Source organism: Zalophus californianus, chromosome 16 (genome assembly GCF_009762305.2).
Source record: "Zalophus californianus isolate mZalCal1 chromosome 16, mZalCal1.pri.v2, whole genome shotgun sequence".
NCBI lineage: Eukaryota > Metazoa > Chordata > Mammalia > Carnivora > Otariidae > Zalophus > Zalophus californianus.
Window position 1 is genome coordinate 29,871,762 of NC_045610.1, and position 14,805 is coordinate 29,886,566.

The 14,805-nt window shown below is 41.6% G+C and overlaps 1 protein-coding gene across 6 annotated transcripts in view; it reads right to left on the reverse strand.

Annotated features, from left to right (window-relative positions):
- ANKFN1 (ankyrin repeat and fibronectin type III domain containing 1) overlaps positions 1-14,805 on the reverse strand; it is a 345,217-nt gene that overhangs the window by 169,139 nt on the left and 161,273 nt on the right. The window lies entirely within an intron of this gene.

Below are 14,805 nucleotides of genomic sequence, written 5' to 3' on the forward strand. Positions count from 1 at the left end.
CTCTCTCTCTCTCTTTGTCATATAAATAAATAAAATCTTTCAAAGAAATGATCGGAGTCTTGCTTTAGGAAGATTACTCTGGAATTGGGGGAAGAATGGATTGCATCAGCCAGACCTAGAAAGGACTCTAATAATGACCTAAGCACAAAGATAGAATTTAAAAAACAGCTTTGCGCTTTCTTTCCCTCTGCCTCCCCCGCCCCGCCCTCCATATCAGAATACCCGTGTTCTCATCTGGAACACTGAGAATGTTTGCTCCACACTCAGCACTTCCCCTCCACCCAATTCCACCCCCACAGTTAGCTCACTTGCTAACTCATTGCTCATTATTTGTGAACATGTCTCACTGATTCAAGCTCCTTTGAAGACAGGGATTACATTTTAGTTAATTTGTATCTTCCTTCTCTAGCCCTTACAGGGCCTGGCCTGGTGTCTCAAGATAGTTCAGTGCTCGATCAATATTAAGAAAGAAAAACACCGCCTGGGTGGCTCAGTCGTTAGGCGTCTGGCTTTGGCTCAGGTCGTGATCCCAGGGTCCTGGGATTGAGCCCCGCGTTGGGCTCCCTGCTCGGCGGGGCGCCTGCTTCTCCCTCTCCCACTCCCCTGCTTGTGTTCCCTCTCTCGCTGTGTCTCTCTCTGTCAAATAAATAAAATCTTTAAAAAGAAAGAAAGAAAAGCACCTTATTTGTGCAAGGCGCTGGATAAAACACTATGGTGAGGAGGGGAACAAAGATGAGGAGGTATCTTTTCAAAGATAAAAGGGCTCTCCTTAGTGAGAGAGAATTAGTACTTCCTTCCGGGATGCCTCGGGAAGATTCACAGAAGTTTTCAGTTGCACTGCATCTGGCGGAATGAAGACCTCTAGAGGCTGAACAGAAGAGAAGGAAAGGGAGTCGATGCACAGAATTCCTAGAATGTTTAGGGAATGACAAATAATCCAGCTGGCTGGAGTACCTGTGGAGGGGAACATCTAATGGAATTGGGGCTGCAGAAATAGGCTGGGGTGGGACTGGGGTGTGCGTGGATGCGACGTTAGAGTCTGGACTTTTTCCTAGGGGTGACGGGGATTTGGGCAGGAGAACGGCAGCACCACAGATGAAGCTCCCTCCATTCTAGCCATCGAGGCCTGTGAACTGAAGTGGGGAGAGCTGGGAAGCAGGCAGATGTGGATGGCCAGGGCCTGTGGCAACAGCAATCAGGAGCTGACCGTGGGGCACAATCTGGAGGAGGACCTGTCAGCGGTGCCGCTGAGAGTGAGGGGAGACGGGAGAGGGAGTAAGAAAGAAGAAGATGCCTTTGAACGTTTTAACCTGCATGATGGCAGATGATGGCAACATCCATGGATGCTGGTGCGCAAACCCAGTGATAATGTAGGCGTTCGTGGCACAGTCTGAGCATCTTGCGAAGGTAGAGCCAGGAGCAGGAGGCTGAGTCCTTGCAGCCCCGTGGAAAGTGCCTGGACTGCTCTGAAGAGGCCATTCAACAGCCGCTAAAGAAGTCAGTTCAGGCTGTGGCGGACCAACTACCCCCGGCAACACGCGGGGCCATCTGCAGGGGAATGAGCGCAGAGTCTCCCCAGAAAGAGGACTTCCCGATGCCGGGCTTCCTATCTCAGAGTTGTGGAGCTTGGTGGAAGGAAATACAGCTGGGCATGAGGAGTCTGAGTCCTCGAGCTGCTTCTCAGTGGCTGAGTGACCTTGGGCAAGTTACTTTCTATCCACTAGGTCTCAGCTTTCCCACTTGGCAAGTGAGGGAGGGGGCCAGTTAACTTCAAAGGTCCCTTTTAGTGGACTCTCCTCTGATTTGTGAAGTGCCACGTTGAGAATTTCAGGATACTCCTGAAACGAGGCCAAAGCCCACCAACATCAGAGGCTAGCAATGTCCACTCTCCTGCGAAATCATGTCCGTATTTTGAGAACGTCCATATATCACCGAAAATGCATGTCTGCCCTGCGGTTAGTTCCATGTGGTTACTTTATAAGACGTAAATTTAAATTGATCACTTTTTGATGACCTTTTTCTAACAATTTTTCACTCTTTTTTTTCAGCAAAGATTTTTTTTTAGGGGTGCCTTTTCATCGGAGTCTCAAAATTAAATTATGGGAAGAAAGCAGCAGTCCCTTACTGTGGTCAGCAAGAGTCTGGCCAGCCTACTTCCGCTCCCTAATCTCCTGACCTTCCTCAGGGTGCGGCTGCTCAGTAACGGCTCTGATTCTTTTTTCAAAATAAAATGTGCTACTTATCAAAAGCTGCTAAAAAGGAGACCAAAAAAATAGGAAAAGAAAACTAACACCCCAGGGTGTATCTGAACATGCTTATTATGTGCGAAGTTGTTAGTAATGAATGTAAAACTCTTCCTCCTCCTCCCTCTCAATTACTAAGCCCCAAAGAAAAAAGGAAACAGGGGTGGAGGAGGGCAGTGGCTATTCAGTCCAAAGCAGACCTTTTCAAAAGGTGCAGACTGTTCATAGGAATGCTATTTCTTGATTATTTTGTTTTAAGCACCAGCTGACCTTTCAGACTAAAAGTAAAGGTCCCAAAATATCCTGAGAAACTCTCTCTTGGGGTTCCCCGCCCCCAGCCTAAGTCTTGGAGACTAGACTCATGACATTCAGAAAGACTCTTCAAAAAGAGATGGGCCATGTGACTTCTGCTGTGATTTGATGACAGAGTGTTTATCTGAACTAATCATGTGAGCTTTTCCAGTGTTGCATTTTTGAGAAATGGGATTCTCTTAAGGAGGTTACAAACACTTCCCTGAAAGCTTTCCAAGAACGGCTTCATGCCGCCTCTCAAGCGGCCTCTAGCCGGGCTGTAGACCCGATGTGATAATCAGGGTCCGAGCTTCTGAAAAGTCTTCTTGTTCTGGCTGCCACCCTCCTTTCAGTCATCATAAGAATTCTCAAACTATGAATCCCCTATTGTCTGTGTGAGCCCAGGATCCCCCACACCATGCCGAGGAAGGAATGTGAACCTCCTAGGTCTGGTCCTAAGCCTCAACCCTGTCCAGCAGGTCACAAAGCCCCATTTATACTCGGTTCCAAAGTTTTATCATAATTCTTTATCTGCTCAGCCCCATATATCCTCTCAGGCAGTCAGGAGACGTTTGGTAATGAAGCCCATTTATCCTCATTTTCTCAATTGGCACACTTAAAGTTCTAATATTTATGTTCACACTGTCCTAATTTTGAACGTCAAAGATACTATGCAAGACAAGTAGCATTGCCAAAGGATAACTGAAACTCACAGAAGAGTTTACCAGAGTCTGATGCACGACGTGCTTTGTCGTATTACCAATCATTGCATCACCAATAGTTAATTTTAATAGCGCAGTGGAAACATAGTAACTACAAAAGCTGCCATTTACCCAACACCTCCCTCCCATGTGGCGTGCAGCGACGTCACTGCGTTCTCACGCTCTGCGAAGAGGAGTATCCACTTTTTACTGGCGCGGAAACTAAGGCTCATAGAGATTAATAAACTGATTTCTGTGCATTCAGGGGCTGAGCTGAGACTCAAACTCAGATCTCTGACTGCAAAGCTCATGGCATTTGTACCTCTCTCCTTTGCCTCTTCCCAGAAATACAATTTGTGAGTCGTTTTAAATTAGTATAACACAGCTAGTTTTCATCACAAATACCTGAAGAATTCTGAACTCAGGGCTGTTAAAAGGTTTTGGCCAACTGCATATGGAGATCTGTTCTGATAAGTATTTGTACCATGTCAGGTCAGAGTAGGAATTTGTGGTATATGGTTCACCTATCAATAGGTGGCAGTATTCACCTAAATCTCTCCAAGAGGAATTAGCACAGGTCACTTCTCCTTACAACCATCCCCAAGGCCATCTACATTCTTTGATGCACTGGATTTTATCATAAAGAATAGCATTTACAATAATTGATCTGCTAACTGGATCTTCACCTTGCCTTTGGAGAGTGCGATCTGGACTGTAGTGGGTTGTTTGGGAGGGCGAGGCGCCATCACAGAGACCTCAGGGCCCCTCTCCATTCACATTCATTTTGGCCATTTCTTTGGGGGAGGTCTTTTGTTTGCAACAGGAAGCCAAAGATGATTTGTGCGTCTTCACCTACTTTAAGAATGTTATGCAGAATTTCTGAATAATTTAAAAATGAAATTAATGCCCTAGGATTTGGTAATTCAGGCGTTCATAATTCAGAGAAAGTTTGCTCAGATCAGGATGATAAAGCAACCGGCAGGCCTCATGGTTTCAACGTGGTTTCAAAACCTATGTACATGTACACGCACCCAGCAAACCATACGAATCTTCACGAGGATGCATGAAAACTGGGTCTATAAAGTAAGTAAGTGCTCAATACACAAGTCAAAGTGGTCAAGTTGATGAGTCAGAGGACCGAAGCATAAATGAGCTAGATTTCAGGCAGACTCTTCTCTTCTTCCTATTCCTATGTAGCCTCTTCTTCCTTCTCTTTTTTCTGTAAAGAAAATCTTCGTATCAAAAATATCTTTAGTTAAAAGTACTAGCACAGAATCTGTCTCTATTTTCCAGCTGCTAATAAGAGTCTTCCTGGTAGGATTTAGTTTTACAAAGTCAAGAAAACAAGTGTGGTGGTCAATAAAAGGATAAGCTGAGAGATTCTCAGGCCTACTTGTATGTTGACTTCCCCATATTCATTTGGGATACCCGGAACTCACTGTCATAAATGATGGCTGAGAAGCACTGAGAAATTAGATAAGATGAGGAGTCGTGACTCTCAGAAATTAAGAAGCTGACTCAAGTAAGATTCTCAGGAGACCAGATTCTCTCAAAAGAATTCAGATTGGCTGGTGGATGAAGGTGGAAGTCTTGAAAGACGGCATCTTAACTCTTTTCTCTTTCATGTTCCCAAATGGAATGAGTGTGTTTCTCTCCTCTCTCCGTAGCATTTGTAATTAACGTTAGTGTGCTCTGCACAGTCTACCTTCGCTAGAATTACTTGGGGCCCCACTTCCCTTACTGGATTGAGATCTCCAGAAGAGCAGGACTCAGGCCTCCCTAACGTTTGAATTTGCCTCTTACCTCAAGGACCTGGGCCCTGTGTATGGTAGATGATGTGCAACACATATAGGGTTAGTTGAACTGAATTGAAGAGAATTCAGATGAACACATTTTATACTTCTGTTCCTAGGTGTCAAGAAAAATCACAGCTCGGGTATTGGAAACCATGCATGGGTCACCTTTCTTGTCATCTGGTTCTTCCATTTTAAGACAGCAAAGGTAAGTGACTGTATGCATATCATGCCAAAGCCCCGGAACCATTAACTAACTAATTTTATATCCTTGGAAAGACCACCTTAATTTGTAGGATGCCCTGGCCACACGAAGGTTAAATGCAGAGGTAGGCAAAAAAGCCATTAGAACGGACATTAAGTGACCCATATCTAGTGGATCAGTCTAATCACTAATGTTTCCTGCTTTTGTGGTTTAGAGACCCAACCTGCACTGAAAAGCCCAACACTACAATGCTGTTTCCTAATGGTAGCTATCATTGTTTCCCATATTAGGGCATAGCTAAGCGCAAGGGGAGACATTCATCTTCAAAAGCTTACAAAATTACATTCAACCCATTAGGCATATCAGGAGCTATTGCCATGCTTGGGAAATGAATTACCAGCGGAATATCACAGGCATAACGAAGTTGTCAGCAGCAACAGTGCAGCCGTAGATCACCTGATTACGTGTGGACTGTGCTGGCCATTCAGGGACACACCAGGAAGGAAACAGTTGTCATACTGTCCACCACATTCTCAGCCCTGCCCCCAGCCGTGGTAATAAACCTGATATCCCTAGAAGCACATGGAAAACAACAATAACAGCAACAAACCACAAAGAGCATCCTCATATTCCTGGCATGGCTGGAGTCTCTCCCTCCCTGGGGCTCCAATCTGTCATCTTCTCTAAAAAAAATGACCATGACAAGGAGTGTAAGTTTAGATTCTGGCCCTCCAAACAAACATTTCACAATGGGCTTCCTTGGCCTCTGTTAACCTCAAAATAAACAGCAGTCCAGCAAGAAAGCTTTAACTACGTGGGTGGGATTTACACCTCTCCTGTGAGTCAAAGATGGAGGCAGGCTGAGTTGTTCCTTTCTGCAGAAAGGTCTGCCTGAGCAGGTTGATAGGTAGTGTCTCTTGACATCAACTGGAATGTTCTCAATGACTCTCCTGACTTTTTTTTTAAAGCCCAAACCCGAAAAACCCACAGAAAAACAACAAAAACCAAACAATGTGAAGTTTCTCCTCTCATAATTGAGCAGGTTAAACTAGATGACTTTGAAGCAAGGCTCAGCTCTAACATGCTCTGATACCAAGAGGCTACTATAGAACTTAGCACATAAAAGAGTATCTGTCACAAAGACAAAATGCTTTATTTCTACCCAGCGACTCTTGGTTTGTATTGGAAATAAGTTCTGATACTTCAGAACCAACAGACATGAACTTTCCCTACAGTGCAATAAAATCGGCTTTAAGCAGGTATTATCAGGAATGCTTGCTTTTAAAAATGAAAAAGAATGTAAATGTATCTCACTCATTAATAGAACACTGTATCTATTCAGATTTTCTTTGGATAAAACCAACAAGATGTTTCTGTTGGAGGGGCTGGTACTCTTTACATGCTCACCATATTGCACAGGAGCGTGCAATATGCTTGCTTTAAAAATGAAAAAGAATGTAAATGTATCTCACTCACTAAGAGAACCCTGTATCTATTCAGATTTTCTTTGGATAAAACCAACAAGATGTTTCTGTTGGAGGGGTTGGTGCTCTTTACATGCTCACCATATTGCACCGGAGCGTTGGATCCTCTGATTACCCAAGGTGGCCCCATGCAGTGGGGAGTGATTTGCATGAGTAATCTGGGTAGTTTTGGTGGTGAGGCAAGCCACAGAGCAAATTCTCTTCTCTCCACCCTCATTTGTTTTTGTCTCCGGAGCACCAACCACAATGGGTTTCCATAAATTCATCCGGGGATACTTCTGCTTGGAGGTTAAGTCCAGGTTTAAGTTGGATTCTAGACCCCTAAGACCAAATTTCAGAGAAGGTCCCCTGACCCTTGGTTAACTGATAAATAAATCTCAAGAGGTCTTCCCTCTTTTCCAGGTTTTCTTTCTCCATTTACTGTGCAGCCCGAGAGTCCCTTAGATGACCCCGGTGTGCTTAGGATCCAGCCTCCTGCAACTGCTCACCTGCCCAGCCCCACAAGAAACACCTAATCCGTTTGACAAACGGTTTACGTCCGTGAATTCATGACACCAAATCTTAGTAGAGAAGAGAAAATTCTTCGTAATTAATCACAGTGAGAATTCAAAATGCTGAGGTAAAGAAGTGAGGACATTCATTGTATTTGCACCTTCAAACATGGGGATGAGGACCTACAGCCGTGTGATAGGACCCAGCAGTTATAAAGGGAGTCTACCCTGTCACTTAAAAACTGGACTGCAAATGCCACTTCACCCATTGGAATTACTCTCCGCTGAAAGGGAAAACTTCCCCTTTCTCCTGAAAATGCCAGATCAGGTTTGCCGTACAAATGTCAGGAGCATACGACCTAAAGCACACAACAGCAAAAAGGTATTTAATGAACTAGAGAAGAAAGAAAAACAGAGGAAGAAATAAAAGGAAAGTGAAAGAGGTTGTAATAGTATTTTTTAAAGAAGGCTTTCAAGATTCATCTCGTTAACTTTTAGCCTCCTCTCTCTTCTTCCTCCTTCCCTTGCAGACGTGGGCGCAGCCCCTTTATTTCTGGCCTCGTTCTCCTGTCTTCAGACTTCTGTCCCAACTTTCTTTTCTTCACTCTGTCCCAGAGTCTGAGCCCCCATGACAGCAGACCTATGAGGGGTTGAATGGGGTGCTCTGGCCACTTTGTAAGATTGCTCCGCACAGCTTTTTCAAGGACCACATATGCCAAGTACTCAAAGTAATTCTTTGGCATTGTCAGACCGACCGGATGCACCTCGCAGGAGAGCAAGGCATTGAATGGAATTAAAGGCTCAATGGCTTATTCACTTCATTCATTATTTGGGGGAAAATCCAAGACTCTGCTCAGAGAGGATTAAAAGGACTGTAACAGGCGCCTTCCATCAGGGCCGCCAATCTCGCTAGGTCAGCCTCCTTTTGGTTTGAAAGGAGGTCACAAAGTCTCACTTATTTCTTCATTCCTCCACATTCAAATTCAGTGTATCAAATACAACCAGAGCTAGTTATTCCTAAGTGATTTACCTGCAACATCAAGGAAAGGTAGAGATTTTCCATGACAGTCCAACTCCAAAATGCATTTCCTTCTCAAATTAAAACACACACCCCCCCCCCCCCACTACATATTCCCCATCTTCTCTGGATGCATAAGTGAGAAAATCAAGTGCTTAGGAGCATTTACACTTCATCAGTCAAATATGAATTAAGTGCAACGCGGCATACGGACAGGAGAAATTGTGGCTATTTAAACTGATTAAGTCAAAACCACATAGGATGAAGAGAGTTACGTGTAGCCTAGTGAAACACACTTGCCCCAGACCAAGAAGAGTTTATTTTGAGCTTGGCAGCACTGAGTAGTTGGGATGAGTAGATTCCTGCCTGAGATGGCATCAGGTGTCACACCAAGACCCCACGCTTACAGTGAAATGATTGTGAGTTCTGCCTGAAAAAGAATCACTGCCACCTTCAGGTAGCCTAAAATCATTCCCCTCTTTGTCCACACCTATATCTTTTTCTGCCGCACCTCTCTGTCCCACTTCCTTTCCTTCACTCTGTCCCAGAGCCTGAATCCCTTTTTAGCGAATCCCTTTTCTCTGGGATCCACTGTAGGAAAAAAACTAAGATACTGGCAATGAAATGCCAATTAGGGTCAAGAGATGCGGATAGAAGGCTTGGGTTTGCTACTTGTTAGGAGTGAATCTTTGGCAGGTCACTTGACTTCTGAGTCTCAATTTTCTCATCTATACAATGGAATGAATAGTAGTCACCCTGCCAAAGACCTGAACAGATACATTACAACAGAAGATTTTAAAATGGCCCCATAAGCACATGAAAAGGTGCTCAACTCGATTAGTCATCAGAGAATTGCAAAATAAAACCACAGTGAGATACCAATGTACGCCCCCTTGGAATGGCTACCATCAAAGGTTGGTGACGATGTGGAACAACTGGAATGCATGGGAGTGTGAAATGGTGTAAGAACTTTCGAGAACGGTTTGGCACTTTTTTATAAAATTAAATATCATGTGCCTTATGATTTAGCAGTTCTTTCTTGGGTTTTGCCCAAAAGCGAGGAAAAGAAATACCCACAAAAAGACTTGTAAGAATATTTATAGCAGCTTTGGTCAAAACAGCCAATCTGGAAATAGTTCAAATGTCATTAATAGGATAACAGATTAGCGAACTGTGGTGTAGTCAGTATATGGAATAGTACTAGACAATAAAAAGGAATGAACTATGGAGCCACATAACAAGGTGACTGAATGAATCTTAAAAACAACTGCCCCCCCCCACCACATTATATGGAACAAAAGAAGCCAGACACAATAGAATACTTACATGACTGCATTTCTGTGAAGAAATTTGGCAAACTGATCACAATAGGGATAGAAATCAAAACAGTGGTGACCTAGGCCTGGGTGTGGGGATATCTGATCGGACAGTGGTAGAAGAGAACCACCAGGCATGTTGGAAATGTTCTATATTTGATTGAGGTGTTAGGTGGGTGTATTCAATTATTGAAACACATCTAGCCAAACTCTTAAAATCTATTCATTTTATTGTATGTCAATTTAAAGAAAAAAATGTCTGCTCTAGCTACCTTACAGAGATGTTGGAAGATTGAACAAGAAACAAAGGCAAATGGAAAATGCCATGTAAATCTTCGTTGTTGCCGTCTGATCGATAAAAGCACACTCAGACTAGGTTATGGGCAGGCATATGGAGACATACATCTGGAGGCCAAGTGCAGATCCCAGGATGCGAACCCAGGCTGCAGCCCAAGGACTAAGAGCCATCCTTTTCCTACCTCAAGGCCAGGGCTGCTCCTAGCCCCTGTGGTGCCGCCTCCGTAAGAAATAAGAAGAGCAAACCTTCTCCTTTCCCCTCACTATGGCACACTGCCTAAGGAGCAGAGACTGGTGGAATATTAGGAACTTTTTACCCTTTGGGCCAGGCCTGTTTGGGCCAGGAGCAACCTGCAAAGCTCTACACAAGGGCTCTCTTCAGTCTGTACATAATGTTCTACCTGCTTGAAACATCTGTCTCTGTTTTCACTGGACTGGCTTTCTTTCATCCTTCAGATTTGGGTATAAATGCCATTTCCTCACAGAGGTAATATTCTGCCCTCATCCCCATGAATCTCTATCTCAACACCTGTTGTCCTAAAAGCACTAAGAATCTGCAATTAGTATTTCCTTACAGGGTCTTCATCAGTCTTTAGGACTGTGAGTTCCATAGGGCAGGGAGTCTGCCTCTTGTTCAACATAATACCCCAAGGTATAATACAGTGCCTAGCACACAGCAGGTGCTCTGCAAATGTTTGTTGAGTGACAAAATCAGCTAGAAGTCTGGGGAGCATGAAGTCGGAAGCGAGCAGCTTTCCCAGGGAATGCTCAGGTAGCAAAGGCTACATAACTGGAGACCAGCAGGGAAACAAAGGTCCAGGGAGGACCATGGAAGGCCAGAGACTGGGCAGCCAGGGCAGCTGGGATTAGGAGCAAGATACCAAGAACATCAATGTGCAAAAAATACAATATTTTGGTGTCAAAATCTTATCTAATACAATAAATAGTGACATTTTACTAATGTGATCTTGACTGGCCATAAGATTTTTCTAGCTTGCTTCTCTGGAAGTTCATTTTTTGGTTATCAGAATTTATAATTTTAGTAACCTCATTTTCAGTTGATACAACTGAAAGCAAACCATTTATTTAGTTACTCTTGGCAAATGCAAGATCATAGATACGTTTTGATAATTTTTAATTTTGGGAGAATCTTTCTGTTGATGCAATTATTACTAGACTGGTTAAGAGTATTTTATAAGTAATAATAATAATTAAATTTTTGATAACTTTGAAATATCCTTTTTAGTACACCTACGGTTGATGATTCTTGCAAAACAATTTTTCTGAAGATTAAACTCTTCATACAAGTTCATTTTGCATAAATCCAAATTCAATTTTGAATATAAATGTATAGAGTGGCTTTTAATATTTCCTCTGACATTTCCTATAACTTGTGTAGGCTATATAAGGAACTAAAAGTGGGGCTATCATTACAGATATTAAAAGGGTAACAAGGAAATATAATGAATAATTCTACAACATAAATTTGACACCTTAAATGAAGTAGACCCCGTTTCGAAAAAACACAGACTACCACAACTTAGCCAATATGAAACAGGGTACTTGAATTGTCTTTTAACTATTAAGGAAGTTAAATTCATAATTTTAGAACATCCAAGAAAGAAATCTCCAGGCCCAGGTTTCACTGGAGAATTCTATCACACGTTTAAAGAAGAATTAATTTTACACAATCCCTTGCAGCACATAGAAGAGGGAAGAACACATCCCAATTCATCTTATGAAACTAATTTTACCCTGATAACAAAACCAGACAAAGACAGTACCAAAAAATAAAACCACATAGCACAATTTCTCATAAATATTGGTGTAAAAATCATTAACCAAATATTAGCTATAGAATCCAAAGATATATAAAAGAATTATATACCATGACCAAGTAGCATTTATTCAAGGCATGTAAGGCTAGTTCAATATTTTAAAATCAATCAGTGTGATTCATCCTATTAACAGACTGAAGAATAAAAACCTCACCTGATCATAACAGTTGATACAGAAAAGTACTAGACAAAATTTGACACTCATTCATGGTAATGATTCTCAGATAGATGGTAACAGAGGAGGCCCTCAGCTTGATAAAGAACATCTACCAAGAAATCTATATCTAACAGTATAGTAAATGCTGAAAGACTGAATGCTTTCCCCCTAAGATCAGGGGTAAATCATGAGTGTCAACTCTCACCACTCCTATTATTTATCACAGTCCTGGGAGTTCTTATAGTATAGTAGAACAAGGAAAGGAAGTAAAAGATATACAGATACAAAAGGAAGAACTGAAACTGACCCTATTTGCAGACAAAATGATTTTCTACACAGAAAATACCAAGGAATCTACAAAAGACTCCTAGCACTAGTCAGTGAATTCAATAAAGACACAGGATACAAAATGAACATACAAAACTTAATTGTATTTCTGTATACTAGCAATGAATATATAGACACTGAACTAAAAAAATGCAATACTCTTTACGGTTTGCTCCAAAAACAAAATCTTAGGTGTAAGTCTAAAAAACATGTATAAGATTTGTATGCTGACCATAAAACATTGATTAAAAAAAAAAAAAAACAAAGATCTTAAGAATTGGAGAGGCATACTGCGTCCATGGATTAGAAGATGCAGCAGAGTAAAGATGTCAGTTCTCCCCATGTTGACAGCTAGTTTTAATACAATTCCTACTACCAAAATCCCAGCAAGATTTTTTTATATAGAACAGATTTTTCTAAAATATAGGCGGGAGGTGAATACCTCCAATAATTCTGAAAAAGAAAACTAAGCTGGGAGGAACTAGTCTACTCAATTTCAAGACTCATCATACAGCTGCAGTGATTAAGACTGCATGGTATTAGCAGAGGGAGAGGCACACAGACCAATGGGACAAAATAGATAATTTAGAAATTAACCCAGACAAATATGCACAACTGGGTTCCTTTGTCAAAGGTGCAAAAGTAACCCAACGGAAGAAAGATAGCCTTTCAACAAGTTGTGTTGAAGCAATTAAACATCCACAGGCAAAAACAAACAAACAAATAAATAAATAATAAAAGAAACAACCTAAGCCACACACCTGATACAAACATGAATTCAAAATGGATCATGAACTTCAATGTAAAATGAAAAACTACAACACTTCTAGAAAACACACAGGAGAAAGACTTCAGGATTTAGGACTTGATGCCAAAAGCACATTCCATAGATTGAAAAATTAATAAACTGGGCTTCATCAAAATGAACTTTTGCTTTGTGAAAGGATGAAAAGACAAGCTGCAGACGGGTGAAAGATATTTGCAAACTGCACGTCTGACAAAGAACTGGTATCTAGAACATATAAAGAATTCTCAAATGGGCAAGAGATAGAGACATTTTACCAAAGAGGATGTACAGGTGGCAAATATACCACAAGCACGTGAAATTATATTCATCATTATTAGCCATTACGGGCATGCAGATTAAAACCACAATGAGATGTCACTACAAACCTTTAAGAATGGCTAAAATAAGAAAACAGTGACAACACTGAATGCTGGTGAGGATGCAGAGAAAGAGGATCATTACAGTCACTCTGGAAAACTGGTAATTTCTTAAAAAACTAAACATGCCACCGGCCTATGTTCCAGCAATTGCACTATGAGGCATTTATCTCAGAGAAATGAAGAGTTTTGGCCCAGGTACATGAATATTTATAGCAGCTTCATCCATAATAGCCTCAAACTGGGAACAAACTAGATATCCTTCAATGGATGAATGGTTAAACAAACATCCATAAAATGGAATACTACTCAGCAGTAATAAGGAACAGACTTCGGATACACACAACAACCTGGATAAATTTCCAGGGCATTTCTTGCTGAGTAAAAAAGTCAATCTTAAATGACTACATACTGTATGATTCCATTTAACTGCAAAAATATCAAAATGGAGAAGGGATTAGTGGTTGTCAGGATTAACGTTAAGGAGGGAGTGGGTATGGTTGTCAAAGGACAACAGGAAGGATCTTTGTGGTGACAGAAATGTTCTGTTTCTGGACTATATCAATATCAATAACTTGGTGTTGATATTGTCATAAGATGCAAGATGTTATCATGGGGGGGTGTGGGAAATGAGTAAAGGGCACATGGGATCGCCTTGTGTTATTTCTTACAAAGGCATTTGAACCTACAGTTATTTCAAAATTAGAAGTTTAATTAAAAAGCTGATCAACTGTGAAAATAGCCTGCTTCATTCAGTAGCCTGATATTTAACCTTTCAGAGTGTTCCGCAGACACGAGCATGGAGGCGTGGTTCTGGGAACCCCACAGCTAGGTCTACCTGCATGGCAGCAATCTGGTGCAGAGCAGCAGAGAGATCTCGTACCATCCAGTTCTCCAGTGGCTCGAGGCATTGCTACCCGATTTACTGCTTACTCAGGATCTAGTGCAGGGCTTTTCACAAACTTAAAAATCAGTCAGTAGCCCCTGAATGTAATATTGTAGAAAAGGACACTTTCAGAAATCTGCTGTTTTGCCTCAGAGTTGGACTGTGTTGGTTGTTCCTCAAATCTAATGGAATTGTTGGCTCTCAAATTCCCTAGCAGTGAAATACAAGGGGAAGATAAAGTTACTTGTCTGAAAATTTGGTATTCAACTTACTTAGAAATCAAAGGAACTAGAAAGCGAAAGGAAGCCAAAGGAAGTGGCCTTGTATAGCAAACAGAGCCTGGGTTGTGAATTCTTTCACCCAACAAATCCATTCTTGAGACATTATCCTATGGCTCTCCATCTGCAAATGTACAATCACATATAATTGTGCACACTTCATTGCAGTAGTGCTTTTGGTTGCCAAAAGTTGGAATAAAAATATTCAATAGCAATCTTTATAATGGAATATCATACAACTCTTAAAAAGGATCTGGTAGATATGCATTATTGAAACAGAAAGATATTCAAGAAGAAATTTTAAAAGCAAGTTCTA